The following is a 27,916-nucleotide window of genomic DNA, read 5'->3' on the forward strand; positions in this document are numbered from 1 at the left end:
CTGCCTTTGGGGAGGGGTGCTTTTCCTGTATTCTCCCTCCCTCCCCAGTCTCCATCCTCTCTGTCTGCAAAAACGGTTCCCTACCTTTTGCAGCTTCTCACTCCCCAAGTTCAGCTCTCCACGCTGTGTACCTGATGAATTCTGTGGTTCAGTTTGTGCAGATTGTTGTGTTAATCCTCCAATCAGTTTTCTAGGTGTGTAGAATGGTTTAGTGTTGGTCTGGCTATATTTCATGGACGTGAGACACACAAAAAGCTTCCATGATGTTCCACATCTTGACTCCTTTCCCAGAATTTTCCTAAATTTCTGTTTCCTGTGGGGTTTACAAGGTTACTATGCCATCTAAAAAATAGAAAAATATTTTAGGTATGTAGTTCTTAGAGTCAGCTGATCAAATTGCAGGTTCATTGGGTTGGTTCTTGAAAGCTTGTATTTAGAGGAATATTCACAAAAGGGTTTGTAAGTGTATTTTTACACAATACTATGTCACCACCCAATAGACTAAGAATGAAACTATGCTGAAAAATGTTTTTCTATAAAAAATGTAGATTTAAATTCTGTCATTAGGACAGGCTGAAGAGTGAAAAAAATCTTTGAAAAGACTGGACAAAATATTTCTACACATATCTGATGGCTGGAGCAGCTCTATTTGGAATCTCCACCTGGCTGTCCCATGTTATAAACAGATATGTAGAAATTCAAACTTCTAAAATTGGTCAATATGTTTTAACTTACTACTGCTTTCTTCTTTTCTACTCAGGAGCCCATACTAGGTTTTACAAACCAGCAAACAAGATGCTGTGCTGTATCATGCCCAATTACTTCAGGCACATTGTGTTCATTATGGACATAGTTTAAGGCAAAATGACAGTGTAATCAGATATGAAATATCACTCAATCAAGGATCACCTTGAGTTACCTAAAGAGACAAAAAAATCATTTAAAAGTCAAGAGATTAAAAAAAATCCCAAATGACTCAATTCAGGAATGATATTTTAGGAAAGATTAAGTTATAGAAAAAAATTTAAAAAGCAAAAACATTTTTAATTTCCCAGATACGAAAAATTTGTAAGGTGAATGTACATGTATGTATGTGTTTGTATGTGTGTCTGAATTTGTTGGCAATGGTGAGTTGGAGTGAGCCTTAGTAATTTGATTCAAACATTTAAAACTACTTGTAAAAAAGGAAACATTAAATAGAGTTTACAGAAAAATATCTTTGCCCACTGTATAATACAACCCACAAAAATTTGGTTTAAAACAGTGTTTTATGTGGGCAGGGAATGCAATATAATTATATAGAGTATTTACTGATGATATTTCCAGTATTCCTATTATATCTTATGATTATACCAAGAAATATATAACTAATTTAAAAAATTGAGACTAATGCCTGGAAATAAGGAATCATTATCAGTTCCCTCATTAATTAGGGTTCCATTTACTGTTCTATTATTAACCAATAATCATTAGTTAGCTTAATTAACTCTCTATATCTAGTTGAAACCTGTCATTCTGGGAATATACTGAATAAAGAGGGTCTATGCTCATGAAATCCCAACAAAACACTGTCATCTTTGAAACTATTATTTTGTGCATACATGTTTGCTTTCAAAAAGAATACTATAAAATCACAAAATATAAAAGCAAGAAGACCACTCAGGGGCTTATTGTGATTATTTCAGTGAGATGCTGAAGGTCTGAAACAAGACCATGACACTGAAGTAGTAGACCTGGGAGAGGTTTTTCATCAATTGTATAATTATAAACATGATTCCTATTAATGGATTGGATAATATACATTATATTTTTATGGACCAAGTTCACTGTGGGAAACATCTACAAATTTATTTTGTTAATGGAGTGCCTACTGGTTAAAAACAAACAGACCAAAAAGGAAAAAGCCACACAGGGAATAAAAACAACAAAATGAGTTACTTACAACCACTCCAGAAGTGAATGAACAGAATAGCTTTTAGAAAAATTTTACAGTCTGAAGTTTAGCTTTAAATTTAATTTCATTTTTTATCCAAATTATACTTTGGATATTTTAAAAATTTTGTATATTTTAAAAAATCAAACACTGTTATAAAGTAAAAGACATTGAGCAATCTCCTTCCTTGTCCCTCTTCATAACATTTATTTTCCCAATACAAAAGTTTCAATACCTAGATATTATATCCACAGTCCTAAAAAACATGCTTATACTACTAATATACATTTTTCCTATTTTTATATTATTTGTTGACTTCCTACTATGAAAGATGAGGATTTAGTTTTATCTTCTCCACTTCCAAAAAACACATTCTCTTCATCCTTTTCTTCCATTATAGAGTATTTTTAAAGAAGTCTTCATTTTGTACATTATGCCATTTTTATATTTTCCCTGAAATTAAAAAAGACCTTTAATGTTTAATTTCCTTGATTATCTCTGAACCCACAAGTCTATAACTGCACTCTCTTCTAACAATGAAATCTCTTTCCAAAACATTTAGACATAGTAAATATCTGTTTATTATCTCTTCCACATCCTTCTCCTCTTTTCTCCTTCTTCCTTTCCTCCTCCTCCCTGTCCCCCTTCTTCTCCTTTCTCCTCCTCCTCTTCCTCTTCCTCCTCCTCCTCCTCCCTCTTCTTTTTCTTCTTAGTTATGGAAGGCATCCCTTCTTGAGCCTTCTGTTCTCTTTGACAATCTGAATTACAATGTAGCTTTTATGAAGTTCTCTTTGCCATATCCTGGAAATTCATTTCAAAATTCACTTTGGTTCCCCTGAACTTGCATTTCCATATCTTGGTTTACATCTCCATTTTCTCAAGTATATTATCAAATTATTTCCTGGAAAAAGTGCATAAATAGTTGTTTCTTAACTGGCTTTATGTCTTGAAATGTCTGTATTCCAATGTCACTCCAACTAATAGTATGGTTGGGTATAGAATTCTGTATTGCCAGTCATCTTCCCTGTGAATTTTAAGTTATACTCCTTGCCTTCTAGTTTTCAGTACTGCTATTGAGAAGTCTGATACCATTATTATTTAAACTATTTTGAATGTGACCAGAATGTGGTTCTATTTCTGGAAGCTTTAAGAATTATGTCTTTATCTTTATAGCTGAAACATGTAATAATATTTGCCTTGGTGTGGCTATGTTTTCATTCATTGTAATGGGTATTCAGAATGAGCCACTTTAGTCTAGAAACTCATATTCTTAAGATCTACCCAATATTCTTAAGGTATTTCTTTGAATATTTTCATTCTATTTTTGTTCTATTTTAATCTTTCTTTCCTTATATGCTTTCTTCCTTCCTTTATTCCTTCATCCCCCCCCCCTTTATTCCTTCCTACCTTCATTCCTTTCTCTTCTAAATTATGAAGAATTACTCCAAATTTATTCTTCTCTCTTTTCCTCTCCAATTAATATAAAATTTAGATGTTCTTTAATCTGAGAAGTGAAAATGAGATAATATCCATATGTATCTTCTCTTAGCTTTCCAAAGATAATTGATAACTTTTAATTTTTTAAATCATGTTAGATCCTTTCTGCAATGATTTGTTACTTCTTAGCTGTACTTTTATAGTTATAAGGAGGTCCTAAAAACTTGATTGGGAGGGAAATGTATATTGTCAAGATTTGTTGATTATAGTACTTCATTGTATGGTGATTCTGCTGAGACAGTTTAATTAACATATCTCCAAAAGCCTGCTCCTCAACTTCTTTTTCTTAATATATGAGTTTGTATTGTTATTTTACATTTTTAAATGTTTATTTATTTTGAAAGAGAAAGAGAAAGAGAATTAACATTGGGTTGGGCAAAGAGAGAAGGAGAGAGAGAGTTTCAAGCAGGTGTCATATCATCAGTGCAGAGTCCGATGTGGGGCTCACACCCATGAACCACAATATCATGACCTGAGCTGAAATCAAGAGTTGGAAGCATGGGGTGCCTGGGTGGCTCAGTTGGCTAAGTGTCCAACTTTGGCTCAGGTCATGATCTCACGGTTTGTGGGTTTGAGCCCTACATCAGGCTCTGTGCTGACATCTCAGAGCCTGGAGCCTCCTTCGGATTCTGTGTCTTCCTCTCTCTATGACCCTCCCCTACTCACACTCGGTCTCTCTCTCCTTCAAAAATAAATAAACATTGGGGCGCCTGGGTGGCGCAGTCGGTTAAGCGTCCGACTTCAGCCAGGTCACGATCTCGCGGTCCGTGAGTTCGAGCCCCGCGTCAGGCTCTGGGCTGATGGCTCGGAGCCTGGAGCCTATTTCCGATTCTGTGTCTCCCTCTCTCTCTGCCCCGCCCCCGTTCATGCTCTGTCTCTCTCTGTCCCAAAAATAAATAAAAAACGTTGGGAAAAAATTTAAAAATAAATAAATAAATAAATAAATAAATAAATAAACATTAAAAAAATTAAAAAAAAAAGAGTTGGGAGATTAACTGAACCACACAAGTGCCCCTTATTATTTTACATTGTGATGTAAGCAACTATGATCCAGTCTTCCAATCTGAATGATATTGTAAACGATACAAGATCTAAAAAAAAATAAATAGATTTTGTCCTTTAACAACCAATTAAATGCTATTTTAAAAATTATTTATATATGTGAATTAAGTTTCTATGTATATAGTCATTTCTACAATTAAGAACTAGAAGAAATTTTAGAAAGAATACAGCGCTCTAATTTTATAGAAAATTAAACCATAGGACACAGAGATGTAATGACTTTCCCATGTTGCGCCTAGGTTATCTGGCTCCTAGTTCAGTGTTTAGGCATACATGATAAATTAAAACATTAATTAATTAAATGTCCCATATAATACCTCAACATTGGGGATAGAAAATAGGTAATTATATTCATAAAATTAACATCCAAAATTTTGTTCACTGTATTCATATTTCTTATTTTGAATACATATAATGTATTACATAAAACATTAGTTTTCCAGTAAGTGCATGTTAATATGAGCTAGGGGGAAAGAAATCAACTTGAGAAGTGAAGATTTCAGCAGTTTGCCTTTATAGGGCAGAGACTGTTACATTCAATCAATTGAACATTTATTAAGCTGCTTGTAGGAACATGATACTGTTTAGGGTATGAGAAAGTTATCCAAAAAGTGGAAGTTATGGTCTCTGACCTAAAGAAGCTCAACCTATTAATTGTAAGCAATCTTTTAGCATTGTAATTTATTTATATAAAAAAATGTTTTATATGTGACTTTTCTTTCTCATGTAAATAACTTAAGTTTTGAAAATTCTCATTCATTATTCTATGCTTTTACATAGATCACAGAGCCAAGGCATGCTCTGTCGTTAGTAAATAACTCCTTCTCCCATATGCCCCAGGGATTTTTCAAACTGCTTCTTCTCTTTTTTTTAATGTTTATATATTTTTGAGGAAGAGAGAAAGAGTGTGAGTGAAGGAGGGGCAGAGAGAGAGGGAGACACAGAATCCGAAGCAGGCTCCAGGCTCTGAGCTGTCAGCACAGAGCCTGATGTGGGGCTCAAACTCATGAGCTGTGAGATCATGATCTAAGCCTAGGTTGGACGCTTAATCGATTAATCCATCCAGGTGTCCCATCAAACGTCTGCTTCTATGCTGTATCTCCTTGGCCTATCAGTTTCCTATCACCCTCCAGGCCCTCCCAGAGCCCAGCCCACTGATTTTTAAAGTTCCAGGTTTTAAGTCCCTTGGTTGTAAGAACTCATGAAATTGAGCCTCTCTGGTTTTCGAAGATAAATGTTATGGGGATTTGTCTTCCCAGTGTGGACTTTTTGGTATGATAGTCTGTTTCTCTTCCATCTACATGCCCACAGTTCTCTCCAGCAGATGGCTCATGAGTCTGTTCAGCTTCCTACCACATCTCTGCCTTTCTACCCTTTTCAATGTGGCCTCTTTACATTTTGTTGTTGAGTTTTTTTCTGCCAGTCTCTGAGTCATTTTCTGAATTATTTACACTGAAGTGAGTGTTATCTAATTGTATCTATGGTAAAGGTGAACTTAGTGTCTTCCTACTCCACAATCTTCCCCAAAAGTCTCCAATATACATACGTTTTCAATTGAATTTGCCCATTGACCTTTAAGATTTTGTTTCTATATGAAACTTTGATGCTAAACTGCCATACACATACATGAAATAGAACATCTATAACCATTCTTTAGTCAAATTGTGTTTCTAACTGAAAACTGATCTAATTGTTAATCTTAGTGCATATTTAATAAACACAAAAGGTCATTTACTGGTCTTTCTAGTCATCAAAGCCCAGTGTGGCACATTACCCACTGTTGTGTGCAACAATTCTGGCACACAATCAAAAGAAATGAGGTTATTTTTCTGTACTGATCTCTTGTAACCATGGCATTTGCAAGTGAAAAGTATCTTAAATCAGGCAAATAAGCAAGTCTGAAACCAATGGCAACTGAGAATTTTTCTTTTCATAAATGAACCTGAGAATTTCATGGACAAGATGCAGAATGTAAAGAAAAGAATAAGAGGGAGAATTATTTACTAATCACAGAGCTTGATAGACTTCACTGGGAGGCTCCTCCAGGAAAAAAGTTGCTGGCAGGTGCATTTTCCCTCCCCTGCAGCTTGGAATAAACACATGGCCACTTGCAGGGAACCAGCACAGTTCTGGCATTCAATACCTTCCTTGCTTACACTGTGCACCACTCCCTCAAGCTGAGCCTTTCTCAGTCCTGGTTCTGTGAGTCGCCTCCTCCAGAAGACCATCAAAAACCATGCCAACACTGATCTCCCCACTGTGTGCTTTGATGGGTCTTGGTACTTGCAGTAGTGGCAGCTGGTCACCTGTACCAGAGAATGCACAACCTTGTTAAAACTGCATACCCCAACCATGCATGCTTTGCAGATTGCATTCTGGCTGGCCCAAATCTCCATAGTGGCTGTAAATTCTCTCTGTGAAGAGACCAGCACAATTTTGTTAAACATCCATACACCACCCACTATTTTCAAGAGCAAGAGACATAGATGACTTTCTGAACACAGAGAGGCTGACACAGAGATAGATAAAATGAGGAAACAGAGCAATATGTCCCAAATGAAAGAACAGGACAAAAGCACAGCAGGACACCAAAGTGAAATGGATATCATTAATATGCCTGATAGAGAATTTAAAGTAAATATCATAAGGATACTCTCTGGACTTGAGAAAAGAGTGGAAGAAATCAGTGAGATCTCCAAAGAGATGAAAAACATAAAACAGAACCACAAATGAAGAACACAATAAATAAAATTAAAAATACCCTAGATGCAATAAATAGAAGGCTATAGGAAACAGAATAAATTAGTGACCTAGAAGACAGAGTAGTTGAAAGTAAACAAACTGATGAGGGGAAAGGAAAAAGATATGCAAAATGAGAATAAACTTAGGGAACTCAGTAACTCAATGAAGCATAATAATATTTGTATTATAACAAATGGGTAGGATAACAGAAGAAGAAGAAGAAGAAGAAGAAGAAGAAGAAGAAGAAGGCACAAAGTGTATTTGAAGAAATAATAGCTAAAAACTTCCTTAATCTGGGAAAAGAAATGGAGATCTAGATCCAGGAAGCACAGAGATCAAAAAAAAAAAAAATCAACCAAAGGAAATCCACACCAAGATACATAGCAATTGTATTATCAAAAAGTAGTGAAAATTTTAATAGCATCAAGAGAAAAATGAATACTACTACATACAAGGGAAGCCTATTAAGGCTATCAGTGGATTTTTCAGTAGAAACTTTACAGGCCAGAAAGGAGTGGCATGTAAAGTGCTGAAAGGATATAAAACTACAACCAAGAATACTCTATCCAGAAAGGTTATCTTTCAGAATAGGAGAGATAAAGAGTTTGCAGAAAAACAAATCTAAAGGAGTTCATGACTACTAAACCGGCTCTGCAATAAATGTTAATGGGGACTCATTGGGTTGAAAGGAAAAGCCATAAGTAAGAGTTCAAAAAGTAGGAAATACAAAAACAGTAGAAAACAAAACAAAACAAAACAAATTATCTGTGAAACCTAGTGAAAAGATTCACAAAATAAAAAAGAGGTAAAGTATGACACCATATACCTAAAATGTTTGAGGTGGAAAGAGTAAAGAATGGGTTCAAATTTAACAACCATCAACTTAAAATAGACTGCTATATGCAGAAGATGTTATATATAAACCTAATGGTAACAAATAAAAAAACAGTGATAGATATCCAAAAAACTGAAGAGAAAGAAATCCAATTATATCACTAAAGAAAAGAACAGAGAAAATATACAAAACATACATAAAATAAGTACAAAATGGCAATAAATACGTAACTATCAATAATCCCTTTGTATGTAAATGGACTAAATACTCTAATCAAAAGACATAGGGTGATGTAATGGATTAAAAAAAGAAAAACTCGGGGCACCTGGGTGGCTCAGTCGATTGAGCTTGAGCGTCTGACTTCAGCTCAGGTCATGATCTCACAGTCCGTGGGCTCGAGCCCTGCGTTGGGCTCTGTGCTGACAGCTCAGAGCCTGGAGTCTGTTTCGGATTCTGTGTCTCCCTCTCTCTGACCCTCTCCTGTTCATGCTCTGTCTCTCTCTGTCTCAAAAATAAAGGTTAAAAAAAATTTAAAAAACCTCATCTATATGCTGCCTACAAAAGACTCATTTTAGACCTATAGACACATGCAGGTTGAAGGTGAGTGGAGAGAGAAATATTTATCATGTAAATGGATGTGAAAAGAAAGTCAGGGAGGGAATATTTATATCATGCAAAATACATCTTAAAATGAAGACGTTGGGGTGCCTGTGTGGCTCAGTTGGTTAAGCGTCTAACTTTGACTCAGGTCATAATCTCATGGCTCATGGGTTCAAGCCCTGTGTTGAGCTCTCTGCTGAAAGTTCAGGGCCTGGATGCTGCTTCAGATTCTGTGTCTCCCTCTCTCTGATCTTCCCCTGCTTATGCCCTCTCTCTCTCTCTCTCTTTCTCTGTAAAAAATAAATAAATAAACCTTTAAAAAAATAAAAAATGAAATGAAGAGTTTAACCAGAGACAAAGAAGGACACTTTATAAACACTGAAGAGACAACCAAAAAGTAAGACATAATAATTGTAAATATTTATGTGCCCAACATAAGAGAACCCAAATACATAAAACAGTTAATAACAAATAAAAAGAAGTAATTGATAATAATACAATAATAGGAATGGACTTTAGCACCTCACTTGCATCTAAATAGAAACTCAACAAGGAAGAGTGGCTTTGGATGAACCAGATGGATTTAATAGATATATTCAAAACATTCCATCTGAAAAAGAAGAGTACACATTCTTTTCAAGTGAACTCAGAACATTCTCCAGAATAGATCACATATTAGGCCACAAAATAAGTGTCAACAAATTCAAGAAATCAAAATCATACCAATCTTTTCTTACCCCAGTGCTATGAAACTAAAAGTCAACTACAAGAAAAAAATCTGGAAAGGCCACAAATATACGGAGGTTAAATAAAATGCTACTAAAGAATGAATGGGTCAACCAAGAGACAAAGCAGAAGTCAAAAACTACACGGAGAGAAATGACAATGTAAACACAATAATCCAGAATCTTTGGGATGCAGCAAAAGTGGTTACCTAAAGAAGCAAGAAAAATCTCAAATAAATAACCTATACTCACATATAAAAGAGCCAGAAAAGGAAGAACAAATAAACCAAAAACCAGCAGAAGGAAGGAGATAATAAAGAATAATGCAGAAATAAATGATATAAAAACTAAAATACAAAGAGCAGATCAATGAAATCAAGAGCTGGTTCTTTGAAGAGATCAACAAAGCTGATAAACCTCTAGCCAGACTCATTGAGAAAGAGAGAGAGAGAGAGAGAGAGAGAGAGAGAGAGAGAGAGAACTCAAATTCAGACACAAAAGAGGAGAAATAACTGACACCACAGAAATACAAAAAATTGTAAGAGAATATTATTAAAAAACTGTATCTCAACTAACTGCACAGCCTAGAAGAAATGGATAAATTCCTAGAAACCTATAACCTACTAAACCTGAAAAAGGAATAAATATAAATTTGAACAGACAAATTACCAGCAATTAAATTGAATCAGTAATTTAAAAACTCACAAAAAACAAAAGCCTGGGACTAGATAGCTTCACAGTGAATGCTATCAAACATTTAAAAGAGTTAATGCCAACTCTTCTCAAATGTTTTCAAAAAGTAGAAGAGGATGAAAAACTTCCATATTCATTCTTTGAGGCCAGTATTACCCTGATACCAAAATCAGATAAAGACATCATGAAAAAAGAGAACCTCAGGCCAATATCTCTGATTAACATAAATGCAAAAATCCTCAATAAAATATCAGCAAACTGAGTCCAATAATATATTTTTAAAAAAATCATTCACCATGGGGCGCCTGGGTGGCTCACTTTGTTAAGTGTCCTATTTCACTTCAGATCATGATCTCAGAGTTTGTAGGTTTGAGCTCCACATTGGGTTCTGTGCTGACAGCTCAGAGCCTGGAGCCTGGTTCGGATTCTGTGTCTACCTCTCTCTCTGCACCTCCTCCCCTTTCAAAAATAAACCTTAAAAATTTTTTAAATCATTCCCCATGATCAAGTGTGATTTATTACCATGATACAAGAGGACTTCAATATTTACAAGTCAATCAACATGATATATCATATCAATTTGAGAAAAGATAAAATCCATCTCATCATTTTAACAGATGCAGTAAAAAAAAAACATTTGAGAAAATACAACATCCATTCATGATAAAAATCCTCAACAAAGTAAGTTTAAAGGGAATATAGCTCAACATAATAAAAGTCTTATATGGAAAATCCACAGGACATTATATTCAATGATGAAAAAGTGAGAGATTTTCCCCTAAGGTCAGGAATAAGACAAGAATGTCACTCTTACCATTTTATTTAACATAGTACTTCATGTTCTAGCTACAGCAATCAGACAAGAGAAGGAATAAAAACCATCCCAATGGGCAAGGAAGAAATTAAACTCTCACTATTTACAGATGATATACTGTATATGGAAACCCCTAAAGACTCCACCACAAAAATTACCAGAAGTGATAAATGAATTCAGTATAATCATAGGATACAAAATCAATGTACAGAAATCCATTGCATCTATACACTATTAAGAAAACAGCAGAACGTGAAATTAAGAAAACAATCCCATTTATAATTACACCAAAAATAATACAATAACTAGGAATAAATCTAATCAAAGAGGTAAAAGACCTGTACTCCGAAAACTATAAAACACTGATGAAAGATAACACCAAGAAATGGAAAGACATTCCATGCTAATGGATTGGAAGAACAAATACTGCTCAAATGTCTGTAACACTCAATGCAATCTACAGATTTTGGAACCTATATCAAAATATCAACAACGGGGCACCTCAGTGACTCAATTGGTTAAACAACTGATTCATGATATCTGCTCAGGTTGTGGTCTTGAAGTTGTGAGACTGAACCACACATCAGTTTCTAAGCTGAGCATGGAGTCTGCTTCTCTCTCTCTCTCTCTCTCTCTCTTCTGCCCCTCCCCTGTTCACACTCTCTCTCTCAAAATAAATAAATAAACTAAAAACATTTTTTTACAAAGCTATAATAAACAATCCTAAAATTAGTGTGAAACCACAAAAACCCAGAATAACCAAAACAATCTCGAAAAAGAAAAAGAAAACTGGAGCTTTAACAACTCAAGACTTCAAGTTATATTATAAAGCTGTAGTAATCAAAATAATATGGTCGCTTTGTGGGTGGCAGTGAGAGTGGAGACTGGGCCATGAAGGCCTCAGGCACACTGTGAAAGTACAAAGTGGTGTGGCACTGCCTGCCCACCCTCGAATGCTACATTCCACTCCTCTATTGCATGTGAGTCTGCATGTGATCATATTGTCACCAAGTCCTGCATCCAGCACTTTGTGTCTCAGTTGAAGAATATGAAAAAGTCTTCAGGGGAAATTGCTGTGGACAGGTGTTTGAGAATCCCCCTTTCAAGTAAAGAACTTCAGCATCTGGCTATGCTATGACTCTTATAGTGGCACCCACAACATGTATGGGGAGTACTGAGACCTGACCACTGAAAGTGCTGTCACACAATGCGATTGTGACTTGGGCATCCAGCACTGTGCATGGCCTCACTTGATCCAGATCATGAAGGTGGAGGATATTGCAGCCAGCAAGTGCTGCTGACTAGAAGTCAAGCAATTCCATGATTCCAGGATCAAATTCACACAGTCCCACTGAGACCTACATCACCAGCACAAGCTACACTTCACTGCCAATAGGCCCAACACCGTCTTTTAGATGCAGAGTCTCCCTGTCTCCAGGTCTGCTCAAATAAACTCCTTGGGAAAACCAAACAAACAAAACACTATGGTACTAGCACAAAAATAAACACATAGATCAATATAAGGGAATAGAAAGCCCAGAAAATAAACCCACAATTTTATGGTCACTTAATCATTGCCAAAAGAGGCAATAATATGCAATGGGGAAAAGACAGTGTCTTCAATAAATGGTAATGGGAAATCTGAACAGCTACATGCAAAAGAATGAAATGGACCACTTTCTTATACCATAAACAAAAATGAATTCAAAATGGATGAAAGACCTAAATATTAGACCTGAGACCATAAATATCTTACAAGACAGCAAAGTCAGCAGTTATGTATCTGACATCAACGAGTTTTGGAGGATACTGGAAGATGGCGGCATAGGAGGATGCTGGGCTCACCTCGTCCTGCTGATCGCTTAGATTCCACTCACATTAGCCTAAATAATCCAGAAAACTTTCAGAAGACTAGCAGAATGGACTCTCTGGAGCCAAGTGTAGACAAGAGGACCATGGAAGAGGGTAGGATGGATGGGAAGGCGATGCACACTACAGGAACTGGCGGGAGGGAACCAAGGAAGTGGAGGGGCACCCTGCCAGGCAAGACAGAGGCCCTGAAGTCTAGCTTGCAAAAGCAGAGGGGCCGGACTGTGTGAGTTCTGACAGCCAGCTGGATGTAACATCTGTAATGTTAAAAAATCAACAGCTCTGAAGATGGCGGCATAGGAGGAAGCTGGGCTCACCGCGCATCCTGCTGATCACTTAGATTCCACCTACACCTGCCTAAAGAACCCAGAAAACCGCCAGAGGATTAGCAGAACGGAGTCTCCGGAGCCAAGCGCAGACGAGAGGCCCACGGAAGAGGGTAGGAAGGGCGGCGAGGCGGTGCGTGCTCCACGGACTGGCGGGAGGAAGCTGGGGCGGAGGGACAGCCTGCCGGCCAAGCAGAGCCCCTGAGGCTGGCTGGCAAAAGTGGAGGGGCCGGACGGAGTGTGTTCCGACAACAAGCGCGACGTAGTGTCTGGGAGGTCATAAGTTAACAGCTCTGCTCAGAAAGCTGGAAGGCTGGAGGACAAAGGGAGGGAGAGCTGCTGAGCCCCCGGATGACAGAGCTCAGTTAGGTGGGGAACAAAGGCACTCGCCAGCGCCATCTCCCCCGCCCATCCCCCAGCCAAAATCCCAAAGGGAACTAGTTCCTGCCAGGGAACTTGCTCGCTCCACGCAAACACCCAACTCTGTGCTTCTGCAGAGCCAAATCTCCAGCAGCGGATCTGACTCCCTACCGCTGCCACAGGGCCCCTCCTGAAGTGGATCACCTAAGGAGAAGCGAGCTAACCCTGCCCCTCCTGCCCCTGTGCACCTTGCCTACCAACCCCAGCTAATACGCCAGATCCCCAGCACCACAAGCCTGGCAGTGTGCAAGTAGCCCAGACAGGCCACACCACCCCACAGTGAATCCCGCCCCTAGGAGAGGCGAAGAGAAGGCACACACCAGTCTGACTGTGGCCCCAGCAGTGGGCTGGGGGCAGACATCAGGTCTGACTGCGGCCCCGCCCACCAACTCCAGTTATACACCACAGCACAGGGGAAGTGCCCTGCAGGTCCTCACCACTCCAGGGACTCTCCAAAATGACCAAACGGAAGAATTCCCCTCAGAAGAATCTCCAGGAAATAACAACAGCTAATGAACTGATCAAAAAGGATTTAAATAATATAACAGAAAGTGAATTTAGAATAATAGTCATAAAATTAATCGCTGGGCTTGAAAACAGTATACAGGACAGCAGAGAATCTCTTGCTACAGAGATCAAGGGACTAAGGAACAGTCACGAGGAGCTGAAAAATGCTTTAACGAAATGCAAAACAAAATGGAAATGACGACGGCTCAGATTGAAGAGGCAGAGGAGAGAATAGGTGAACTAGAAGATAAAGTTATGGAAAAAGAGGAAGCTGAGAAAGAGAGAGATAAAAAAATCCAGGAGTATGAGGGGAAAATTAGAGAACTAAGTGATACACTAAAAAAAAAAATAATATACGCATAATTGGTATCCCAGAGGAGGAAGAGAGAGGGAAAGGTGCTGAAGGGGTACTTGAACAAATTATAGCTGAGAACTTCCCTGAACTGGGGAAGGAAAAAGGCATTGAAATCCAAGAGGCACAGAGAACTCCCTTCAGACGTAACTTGAATCGATCTTCTGCACGACATATCATAGTGAAACTGGCAAAATACAAGGATAAAGAGAAAATTCTGAAAGCAGCAAGGGATAAATGTGTCCTCAAATATAAAGGGAGACCTATAAGACTCGTGACTGATCTCTCTTTTGAAACTTGGCAGGCCAGAAAGGCTTGGCACGAGATCTTCAGTGTGCTAAACAGAAAAAATATGCAGCCGAGAATCCTTTATCCAACAAGTCTGTCATTTAGAATAGAAGGAGAGATAAAGGTCTTCCCAAACAAACAAAAACTGAAGGAATTTGTCACCACGAAACCAGCCCTACAAGAGATCCTAAGGGGGATCCTGTGAGACAAAGTACCAGAGACATCACTACAAGCATAAAACATACAGACATCACAATGACTCTAAACCCGTATCTTTCTATAATAACACTGAATGTAAATGGATTAAATACACCAACCAAAAGACATAGGGTATCAGAATGGATAAAAAAACAAGACCCATCTATTTGCTGTCTACAAGAGACTCATTTTAGATCTGAGGACACCTTTAGATTGAGAGTGAGGGGATGGAGAACTATTTATCATGCTACTGGAAGTCAAAAGAAAGCTGGAGTAGCCATACTTATATCAGACAAACTAGACTTTAAATTAAAGGCTGTAACAAGAGATGAAGAAGGGCATAATATAATAATCACAAGGTCTGTCCATCAGGAAGAGCTAACAATTATAAATGTCTATGCCCCAAATACCGGAGCCTCCAAATATATAAAGCAATTACTCACAAACATAAGCAACCTTATTGACAACAATGTGGTAATTGCAGGGGACTTTAACACTCCACTTACAGAAGTGGATAGATCATCTAGACACATGATCAATAAGGAAACAAGGGCCCTAAATGATACATTGGATCAGATGGACTTGACAGATATAGTTAGAACTCTGCATCCCAAAGGCACAGAATATACTTTCTTCTCGAGTGCACATGGAACATTCTCCAAGATAGATCATATACTGGGTCACAAAACAGCCCTTCATAAGCAGACAAGAATTGAAATCATACCATGAATACTTTCAGACCACAATGCTATGAAGCTTGAAATCAACCACAGGAAAAAGTCTGGAAAACCTCCAAAAGCATGGAGGTTAAAGAACATCCTACTAAAGAATGAGTGGGTCAACCAGGCAATTAGTGAAGAAATTAAAAAATATATGGAAACAAACGAAAATGAAAATACAACAATCCAGACGCTTTCGGATGCAGCGAAGGCAGTCCTGAGAGGAAAATACATTGCAATCCAGGCCTATCTCAAGAAACAAGAAAAATCCCAAATACAAAACCTAACAGCACACTTAAAGGAAATAGAAGCAGAACAGCAAAAGCAGCCTAAACCCAGCAGAAGAGAAATAATAAAGATCAGAGCAGAAATAAACAATATAGAATCTAAAAAAACGGTAGAGCAGATCAACGAAACCAAGAGTTGGTTTTTTGAAAAAATAAACAAAATTGACAAACCTCTAACCAGGCTTCTCAAAAAGAAAAGGGAGATGACCCAAATAGATAAAAATCATGAATGAAAATGGAATGATTACAACCAATCCCTCAGAGATACAAACAATTATCAGGGAATACTATGAAAAATTATATGCCAACAAACTGGACAACCTGGAAGAAATGGACAATTTCCTAAACACCCACACACTTCCAAAACTCAATCAGGAGGAAATAGAAAGCTTGAACAGACCCATAACCAGCGAAGAAATTGAATCGGTTATCAAAAATCTCCCAACAAATAAGAGTCCAGGACCAGATGGCTTCCCAGGGGAGTTCTACCAGACGTTTAAAGCAGAGATAATACCTATCCTTCTCAAGCTATTCCAAGAAATAGAAAGGGAAGGAAAACTTCCAGACTCATTCTATGAAGCCAGTATTACTTTGATTCCTAAACCAGACAGAGACCCAGTAAAAAAAGAGAACTACAGGCCAATATCCCTGATGAATATGGATGCAAAAATTCTCAATAAGATACTAGCAAATCGAATTCATTGCATATAAAAAGAATTATTCACCATGATCAAGTGGGATTCATTCCTGGGATGCAGGGCTGGTTCAACATTCGCAAATCAATCAACATGATACATCACATTAATAAAAGAAAAGATAAGAACCATATGATCCTGTCAATCGATGCAGAGAAGGCCTTTGTCAAAATCCAGCACCCTTTCTTAATAAAAACCCTTCAGAAAGACGGGATAGAAGGAACATACTTACACATCATAAAAGCCATTTATGAAAAGCCCACAGCTAACATCATCCTCAACAGGGAAAAACTGAGAGCTTTTTCCCTGAGATCAGGAACACGACAGGGATGCCCACTCTCACCGCTGTTGTTTAACTAGTGTTGGAAGTTCTAGCGTCAGCAATCAGACAACAAAAGGAAATCAAAGGCATCAAAATTGGCAAAGATGAAGTCAAGCTTTCACTTTTTGCAGATGACATGATATTATCCATGGAAAATCAGATAGACTCCACCAAAAGTCTGCTAGAACTGATACATGAATTCAGCAAAGTTGCAGGATACAAAATCAATATACAGAAATCAGTTGCATCCTATACACTAACAATGAAGCAACAGAAAGACAAATAAAGAAACTGATCCCATTCACAATTGCACCAAGAAGCATAAAATACCTAGGAATAAATCTAACCAAAGATGTAAAAGATCTATATGCTGAAAACTATAGAAAGCTTATGAAGGTAATTGAAGAAGATATAAAGAAATGGAAAGACATTCCCTGCTCATGGATTGGAAGAATAAATATTGTCAAAATGTCAATACTACCCAAAGCTATCTACACATTCAATGCAATCCCTATCAAAATTGCACCAGCATTCTTCTCGAAACTAGAACAAGCAATCCTAAAATTCATATGGAACCACAAAAGGCCCCGAATAGCCAAAGTAATTTTGAAGAAGAAGACCAAAGCAGGAGGCATCACAATCCCAGACTTTAGCCTCTACTACAAAGCTGTCATCATCAAGACAGCATGGTATTGGCATAAAAACAGACACATAGACCAATGGAATAGAATAGAAACCCCAGAACTAGACCCACAAACGTATGGCCAACTCATCTTTGACAAAGCAGGAAAGAACATCCAATGGAAAAAAGACAGTCTCTTTAACAAATGGTGCTGGGAGAACTGGACAGCAACATGCAGAAGGTTGAAACTAGACCACTTTCTCACACCATTCGCAAAAATAAATTCAAAATGGATAAAAGACCTGAATGTGAGACAGGAAACCATCAAAACCTTAGAGGATAAAGCAGGAAAAGACCTCTCTGACCTCAGCCGTAGCAATCTTTTACTTGATAAGTCCCCAAAGGCAAGGGAATTAAAAGCAAAAATGAATTACTGGGACCTTATGAAGATAAAAAGCTTCTGCACAGCAAAGGAAACAACCAACAAAACTAAAAGGCAACCAACGGAATGGGAAAAGATATTTGCAAATGACATATCGGACAAAGGGCTAGTATCCAAAATCTATAAAGAGCTCACCAAACTCCACACCCGAAAAACAAATAACCCAGTGAAGAAATGGGCAGAAAACATGAATAGACACTTCTCTAAAGAAGACATCCATATGGCCAACAGGCACATGAAAAGATGTTCAATGTCGCTCCTTATCAGGGAAATACAAATCAAAACCACACTCAGATATCACCTCACGCCAGTCAGAGTGGACAAAATGAACAAATCAGGAGACTACAGATGCTGGAGAGGATGTGGAGAAATGGGAACCCTCTTGCACTGTTGGTGGGAATGCAGATTGGTGCAGCCGCTCTGGAAAGCAGTGTGGAGTTTCCTCAGAAAATTAAAAATAGACCTACCCTATGACCCAGCAATAGCACTGCTAGGAATTTACCCAAGGGATACAGGAGTGCTGATGCATAGGGGCACTTGTACCCCAATGTTTATAGCAGCACTCTCAACAATAGCCAAATTATGGAAAGAGCCTAAATGTCCATCAACTGATGAATGGATAAAGAAATTGTGGTTTATATACACCATGGAATACTACGTGGCAATGAGAAAAAATGAAATATGGCCTTTTGTAGCAACGTGGATGGAACTGGAGAGTGTGATGCTAAGTGAAATAAGCCATACAGAGAAAGACAGATACCATATGGTTTCACTTTTATGTGGATCCTGAGAAACTTGACAGAATCCCATGGGGGAGGGGAAGGAAAAAAAAAAGAGGTTAGAGTGGGAGAGAGCCAAAGCATAAGAGGCTGTTAAAAACTGAGAACAAACTGAGGGTTGATGGGTCGTGGGAGGGAGGGGAGGGTAGGTGATGGGTATTGAGTAGGGCACCTTTTGGGATGAGCCAATTTGACAGTAAACTTCATATATTGAAAAAAAAAAAAAAGAACCACAACAGAAAAAAAAAAAGAAAAAGTCAACCCACCATATGGAAGAAGATATTTGTAATGATATAGCCTATAGGTGGTTAATATCCAAAACATATAAAGAACATATACAAATAAACATATAATTCCATTAAAAATGAGCATAAGACATGAACAAACATTTTTTTTGAAGAAGATGTCCAGATGGCCAACAGACACATGAAAAGAATGTTCAAAGTCATTCGTCATCAGGGAAATACAGATCAAAACCGCAATGAGATATAACCTCAAATGTGTCAGGATGGATAAAACAAAAAACAAAAAGTATCAAGTGTTGGCAAAGATATAGATAAAAATGAACCCTAATGCACACTTGGTGAAAATACTAATGAATCAGGGCTCAGCAAATTCAAATGTTTGTGTAAATAACTATGCATTTTTACATACCACCATGGCAGGATACACGAAGTGAACAAAAAGAAAAAAAAAATAGGAAAGTCCATAAATATATGGAGGTTAAATCACATCCTCCTAGGCAATGAATGGGTCAACAGGAAATCAAAGAAGAAATTTAAAAGAATACAATGAAACAAATGAAAATGAAAGCATGATGGTCCAAAACCTTTGGGATGCAGCAAAAGAAGTCCTCAGTGGGAAGTATATAGTAATACAGGCCTATCTGAAGAAGAAAGAAAAATCTCAAGCAACAGAGAAAAAATACAACAACAATTTCAGCCTAAAGCCAGCAGAAAGGAAATAATAAAGATTAGAGGAGAAACAAATGATATAGATATAAAACAACAACAACAGCAACAACAACAACAGAACAAAAACACAATAGTATTTATCAATGAAACCAGGATCTGGTGCTCTGAAAAAATTAATAACATTGATAAACCTCTAGTCAGACACAGGAGCCACACAAATAAATTAACAAACAAGAGAGGAAACATAACAACCAACACCACAGAAATGCAAACAATTATAAGAGAATATTATCAAACCCTGTATTCCAACAAACTAGACAACATGGAAGAAATCGATAAATTCCTACAAACTATAAACTACCAAAACTGAAATGGGAAGAAATAGAAAATGTGAACAGACCAATTACAAGGAAAGAAATTGAATCTGTAATCAAAAAAATCTCCCAACAAAAGAAAATCCAGGGCCATAGAGCTTCATAAGGGAATTCGACCAGGCATTTAAAGAAGAGTTAATATCAATTCTTCTCAAACTATTCCCCAAAACAGAAATGGAAGGAAAACTTCCAAATCAATTCTATGAGGCCAACATTACCCTTATACCAAAACCAGACAGACTCATCTGAAAAAACAGAAACAAAAACAAAAACAAAAACTACAGACCAATATCCTGATGAACATGGATGCAAAAATTCTCAATAAAATACTAACAAATTGAATCCAACAGTACATTAAAAGAATTAGTCACCAAGAATAAGTGGGATTTATTCCTGAGGCAAGAGTGGTTCAATATTCTCAAATCAATGAATATAATATACCACATTAATAAAGAAAGGATAAGAACCATATGATCCTATCAATAGATGCAGCAAATGCATTTGGCGAAATACAGCATCGATTCTTATTAAAAAACCTTCAACAAAGTCAAGTTTGAGGGAACATACCTCAACATTATAAATATCATATGTGAAAGACACATAGCTAATATCATCCTTAATGGGGAAAAACTGAGAACTTCTCCTGTACAGTCAGGAACAAGACAGAGATATCCACCTTCTCTCCCTCTCTCTTTTTTATTTATCTTAGTACTGGCAGTCCTATTCTCAGCAATCAAACGAAAATAAATAAAGGTATCCAAATCAGCAAGGCAGAAGTCAAACTTTCATGATGCACAAATGACTTGATACTTTATGTAGAGAAACCCCATAAGACTACACCAAAAAATTGCTAGAACTGACACATAAATTCAACAAAGTCTCAGGATAAAAAATCAACATACAGAAATCTGTTGCAATTCTACACACCAATAATGAATCACCAGAAAGAGAAATCAAGGAATCGATTCCATTTACAATTGCACCAAAACACAGAAGATACCCAGGAATAAACCTAGCCAAAGAAGTAAAAGATCTATACTCTGAAAACTATAGAACACTTATGAAGGAGACTGAAGATGACACAAAGAAATGGAAAACATTCTATGCTCATGGATTGTAAGAACAAACATTGTCAAAATGTCTATACTATCCAAAGCAACCTGCAAATTTACTGCAATCCCTATCAATTTTTCACAGAGCTAGAACAAACAATCCTAAAATTTGTATGGAACCAGAAAAGACCTTGAATAGTCAAAGCAATCTTGAAAAAGAAAAGCAAAGCTGGCAACATCTCGATTCCAGGCTTGAAACTATATTACCAAGCTGTGGTAATGAAGACACAATGGTACTGGCACGAAAATAGACACATAGATCTATGGAACAGAATAGAAAACCCAGAAATGGACCTACAACTCTATGATCAACTCATCTTTGACAAAGCAGGAAAGAATAACCAATGGAAAAAAAGAGAGTATCTTTAGTAAATACTGTTGGGAAAACTGGACAGCAGCATGCAGAAGAATGAAACTGGCCTACTTTCTTACACCATACACAAAAATAAATTCAAAAATGATGAAATACCTAAATAGGAGCCAGGAGGAAATAAAAATCCTACAGGAAAACACAGGCAGCAACCTCTTTGACCTCAGCTGGAGCAATTTATTACTGGACACGTCTCCAGACTCAAGGGAAAAAGAAGGAAAAATGAACCATTGGGACTTCATCAAGATAAAAAGTTTCTGAATAGCAAAGGAAATAATCAACAAAACTATAAGGCAGCCTACAGAATGGGAGAAGATTGATGCAAGTCACATATTTGATAAAGTATTATTGTCCAAAATCTATAAAGATCTATCAATCTTGACATCCAAAAAAACAAATAATTCATTTAAGAAATTGGTAGAATATATGAATAGACATTTTTCCAAAGACATCCAGATGGCCAGCAGACACATGAAAAGAGGTTTAGCATCACTCCTCATCAGGGAAATACAAATCAAAACCATGATGAGATACCACTTCACACCTGTAAGAATGGCTAAAATTAAGAATACACGAAACAGCAGATGTTGGTGAGGATGTGGAGAAAGGGGAACCCTCTTGCGCTCTTGGAGGGAATACAAACTGGTGCTTCCACTCAGGAAAACAGTATTGCTGTTCCTCAAAAAGTTAAAGATAGAACTACTGTACAATCCAGAAATTGCAGTATTTGGTATACACCCAAATACACAAAATGACTGACATGATCCTTCATGAATGCACCCCAATGCTTACAGCAGCATTATCAGCAATAGCCAAATTATGGAAAGAGCCCAAATGTCTATTTAGCCTAAGTTTCTCTGAATGGAGAAAGAAGAATTGGTGTATATATATATATATATATATATATATATATATAAAGGAATATTATTCAGCATCATAAAATGAAATCTTGCTATTTTCAACAACATGGATGAAGCTAGAGTGTATTATGCTAAGTGAAATAAGTAAGTCAGAGAAAGAAAAATATATTATTTCATTCATGTGTGGAGTTTAAGAAAGAAATCCAATGAACATAGGGGAATGAAAAAATGTGAGTAAAGCAAATCGGAAGAGACTCTTAACTATAGATAACAAACTGAGAGTTGATGGAGGGGATCTTGTTAGGGGATGACCTAAATGTGTGATGGATATTAAGGAGGGCATTTGTGTTGGGCACTGGTTTTTGTACGTAAGTGATGAGTCACTAAATTCTACTCCTGAAACTAATATTACACTATATGTTAATTAATTATAATTTAAAATAAAATTTGAGAAAAAAATTAAAATACCTATATCCTGGCTATGGGAGACAATATGCAATATATTGGCTGTTCATTCAGAGCATATATAACCTCCCAGAGAACTTAATCACAGCCCTGTAAAGTATTACCCCCCCTAACTGGCAATATAGCTGGGGCTTCAGAAAACCATTCCACCATTTCATCAAGCCAACTGCTTCAGGATGGTGGGAAATAGGATAAGACTAACAAATTCAATTATCCACACTTCATTAGCTCTGAAGTTAGTTCTTTGTTCAAACATGATGTTGTGTGGAATACACACAAAGAAAATGGGCACCATTAAGTCCACATCTAGTAGATTTTGCAGAAACATTACATGTGAGAAAGGCAAATCCAGACACAGAGTGTATATTCCAGTAATAATGAAAGAACTGACCAAACTCCAACACCTGAAAAACAAATAATCCAGTGAAGAAATGGGCAGAAGACATGAATAGACACTTTTCCAAAGAAGACATCCAGATGGCCAACAGACACACAAAACGATGCTCAACGTCATTCATCATCAGGGAAATACAAATCAAAACCACACTGAGATACCATCTCACACAGGTCAGAGTGGCTAAAATGAACAAATAAGGAAATATAGATGCTGGCAAGGATGCGGAGAAACAGGAACCCTCTTGCACTTTTGGTAGGAATGCACACTTGTGCAGCCACTCTGGAAAACAGTGTGGAGGTTCCACAAAAAATGAAAAATAGATCTCCAGGAATTTACCTAAGGGATACAGGAGTGCTGATGCATAGAGGCACATATACCCCAATGTTTATAGCAGCACTTTCAACAATAGCCAAATTATGGAAAGAGGCTAAATGTCCATCAACAGATGAATAGATGAAGAATATGTGGTTTATATATACAATGTAATACTACTTGGAAATGAGAAAGAATAAAATAATGCAATTTGTAGCAATGTGGATGGAACTGGAGGGTATTATGCTAAATGAAATAAGTCATACAGAGAAAGACAGATACCATATTTTTTCACTCATATGTGGATCTTGAAAAACTTAACAGAAGACCATGGGGGAAGTTAAGGGGAAAGAATAGTTACAAACAGAGAGGGAGGAGGGCAAACCATAAGATACTGTTAAATACAGAGAACAAACTGAGGGTTGATGGGGGTGGGGGAGAGGGGAAAGTGGGTTATGGACATTGATGGGACATTTGTTGGGATGATCCCTGGGTGTTGAATGTAAGCCAATCTGACAATAAATTATATTAAAAAATAAATGAATCTATTTTTCAGGTTTGGCTATAAAAAATAATAATGAAACACTTCCCCTTCCATGATGTAAGTGGTCAAATGTAGCCAACCTGCCGCAGGTAAGTGTCTGATCACCCTGGGGATATTGGAGACTTAGGGTTGGTCTCTGCTTCTGGCAGATTGGGTATTCAGCAGTGGTGAGCTGAAGTCCATATTGCTGAGCTCATGCATAACTTCTATCCTTGCCATCATGGCCATTGTTATAAGCTCACTGGATAGTGACAGGAGAACCTGGGGAAAGAGTCTGCTATCCTCAGAACATGTCATCCTATCCACTTTTAATCTTCTTTTGCTGAAGTCACTCATTAGTCGAATTCAAATGGGCCACAGATATCTTCATTTTGTTGTTGTTTTGCCCACTCAGGAAGGTCTGTTCACATATCTTTACCCTATACCTCCTTGTCACCAGTTATCCAACCATGTTTTTTCCCAAGTCCCTCTCTATCCAGCCAAATCATTGACCACCGCCCATAAATTTGTATACCTTAATGCCTCTGGGAATTCCTCTTTCCATGAAAATTAAAAACCAGGCACACAGCTTAAATTTCTGCCCACCAGGCGAATTTCCTTTCAACAGTGTCATTCAGGGATGTATCATAAAGGAGCTATAGTACTACAGCTATCCACTTACAGGTGGTGCCTGCATATTATACAGAACTACCTATAAATCAGGCCTGAGCTTTTTCTTATAGAGAACTCCACATAAGGACATAGGTGCAGGCTGGGTGAAAGGAGTTAATATAGCAGGACAGGGTGGGGAACATGCATCAGGGTCACTTTGTTCTATAACTTAATTGGGCCTCCAGTGACTGTTCAATCCTGATATTGTATAAGTCACTTTCATTTGGGGATGAAGTGCTGCTATGCACTACCAACTTTATGGCTTATGGGTCATATAACACCTGGTTCATAATGGGCAACTTAGATAGCATGATAATGTGGTATCCCACAGCCAAGAACTGTCTCTACAAAGACTTAGTAGCAAGCCAAAAGTTGTTTCTCAAAAAAATCAGTTATTCACAGAGGATGATAGGACTTTACTCCAAAATCTTAAGAATCTACTCAGTGATTCACTGACAGTGGCCTGCCAAACCTTCAAAGAACACCTCTATTTGCCACTGACATTTCAAGCACCCTTGGATCTCTTGGATCATATGGCCCAGGTGACAGAGACGTTTTCAAGACAGCCTGGACCTATTGGAAAGTGTTCTCTTATTCTGGATCCCACTGAAAACTAGGAGATTTCATATCGCTTTGGTAAATAGGCCAGAATACCACACGCCAATGAGGAATATACTGTCTCCAATATACAAAAAAAGCCCACTAGGAATTATGTTTATTTTTGTTGTACAAGGTGCCAGATGCTACAATCTATCCGACACCTTAGAAACTACCTCATCGTGCCCTATACCACTGAACTTCTAGAAGTTTCACTGAAATTGAAGGCCTCTAAACTTTTTTTAAAAATTATGATTTTTTATTAATACAATTTTTAAGAGCAGTTTTAAGTATGTAGCAAAATTTAGGGAAAGGCATAGAGATTTCCCATACATCTCTTGCCCCCCACACATGCATAGCTTCTCCCATTATCAAATTCACCACCAGAGTGGTAAAATTATTAAAATCAATGAACCTATGTCCCTGAAATTTTGACAGATTTTTCCCACTTTCTGACATAAAAGAAGTCTTACAAATAAGTCTAGAATATTTGTACCTCTTGTTCACTAGTTCTAATTTGCATTATGTCATACCATAATGGACTGGTATAATGTTTTGTGAAAGGGAAAGGTGATCAAGTCCCTATCATTCCTATGATGACATTAGGCTGAAGAGTTGATACGCTCCTGAGGCAGGACAGTAAAGTTGTACTGATGGCTTTGTAAGCTGAAAGTCAACTGCTTCTGGTGGTCTTTATCACCAGGTATAGAGAAAAAAAGCTTTTGCCAGATCAATAGCTGCATACCAGGTGCCAAATATGTTAAATTGCTCAAATGATAAAACCACACCTGGTACAATAGCTGTAATTAGAATCATCACCTGGGTAAGTTTATGATTATCTGTTCTTATACTTCAAGATTCATCCATTTTCTGCACAGGTCAAATAGGTGAGTTAAATGAGGTGTGTTGAAAGTCACCATCCCAGCATTCTTCATGCCCTTGATGGTGGCATTGATTTCTGCAATCCCCCTAGGAATGTGGTACTGATTTTTTTCTTTGCTATTTTCCTAAGTAGATGAAGTTCTAGTGACCTCCATTTGGCCTTTCATCTCATTACAACCCTTACTCCACAGATCAGGGACTAATGTGGCAATTCTGCCTGTTGCTCAGCGCTCCTATCCCATTTATGCATTCTAGAACTGGGGAAAATATCAAAAAATCAGTTTGGGGACACACTGGACCCAAAGTATTATGTTCCATTACCTGATTTGTATAAACCGTTATTTTGAGTGATGGTCCATAGGGCCATTTTGAGTCTTGAGGAATTATTATCAGTTTAGAGCCAGGAGCCAGTGTCCATTAATTCCTGATAAGTCTGATTTTTCTGTTTCTTTAATGTACAGTCACTCTGGTAAAAAGGCTGTAGGTCCATTTGGGGAAAGCTAGGATAAAAATTAACATTATAAAGAGAGCAACTACAGGGTTCCTCAGAAATTCTGAGGCTCACCTCACAAGTTGATTTTGCACAATTATAGAGGAAGGTGTGTCCTCTGACCCTCCTGATATTAGTATGCAGAGTTTACATAATAAATCCACCATAACATTCCAATCTCCCTAAGTCTTCGGATACCTTCCTTTTCAGTGTATTAAGTTTTGAAATTTAAACTTCATTTATTGTAAGCACTTTTTGGTCCATATTTCAGCCACCCAACCAATCAAATTTATAGAGACCTCTATCCTCTTGAGCTGCAACATTGAATAAATTCTTAGTTGGTCTATATTAATAATTTAAGCCTGATCCAACTTTATACCTCTTCCACCATTATCCAAAATCCTTACTATCTATTCCCATATATCTTTTCAATATTTCTATGTAAATCGAAAAAAAAATCATGCCATTATTTTGGAGTCTAGTGCACTTCCTCATGGGTCTCACCTTGTACCTTACCATTCAGGGTCTGCTGGGACTTGCATCAAGTAATAGGCTGAGAAATAAAGAGGGATACTTGGGATTGGTCCTGAGGAGAATCTACAAGGTACTTACAAAGTAACTACCTCAGGGATGGACACTAAAAAGTCCTTAGGCAAGTCAGGATTAAACTTGTCTGACAGGGGTGGTAGAGCTGGTCCTCTTGGTAAAGAAGACTCAGAATTTGGAAGTTCTTTATCCTCAACTTCATCAGGATCTATCCATATGCCTCCATTACAAATTTCAGTATGCAAATAATTCTAAATTAACTTTTTTTTTTAATTTTAACAGATGAGACCTTACAAGTTTGGAAAATCAAATCATCCACTCACGGTATGATTCTCTGAATTTTGTTTTCAACAATCTCAGACCTTCCATTACAGGAAATATGGGTTCCTTTCAAGGAAGGTACAGAAATTTTCAGGTAATTTATGCGGAAGTTGATCTAAGAATTAGATGCCCTGAGCTCACCATCTCCCCCTATTTCCTCCAATGCAGTCAGTAGCAATAAGCCAATCTCATTATATTCATTAGTTTGACAAAAATACTTTAGGGTATCAAATATGTAGTCACCCAGAACTTTCCTTTTTATAAGTATTTGATTAAGACTATCCAATGGTGATATTTTGCATATCTCTATTGCTACATCACACCATAGGTATCAATGTCCAGTGTCTTCTTTAC

This window comes from Panthera onca, chromosome X (assembly GCF_046562875.1).
Source record: "Panthera onca isolate mPanOnc1 chromosome X, mPanOnc1 haplotype 2, whole genome shotgun sequence".
NCBI lineage: Eukaryota > Metazoa > Chordata > Mammalia > Carnivora > Felidae > Panthera > Panthera onca.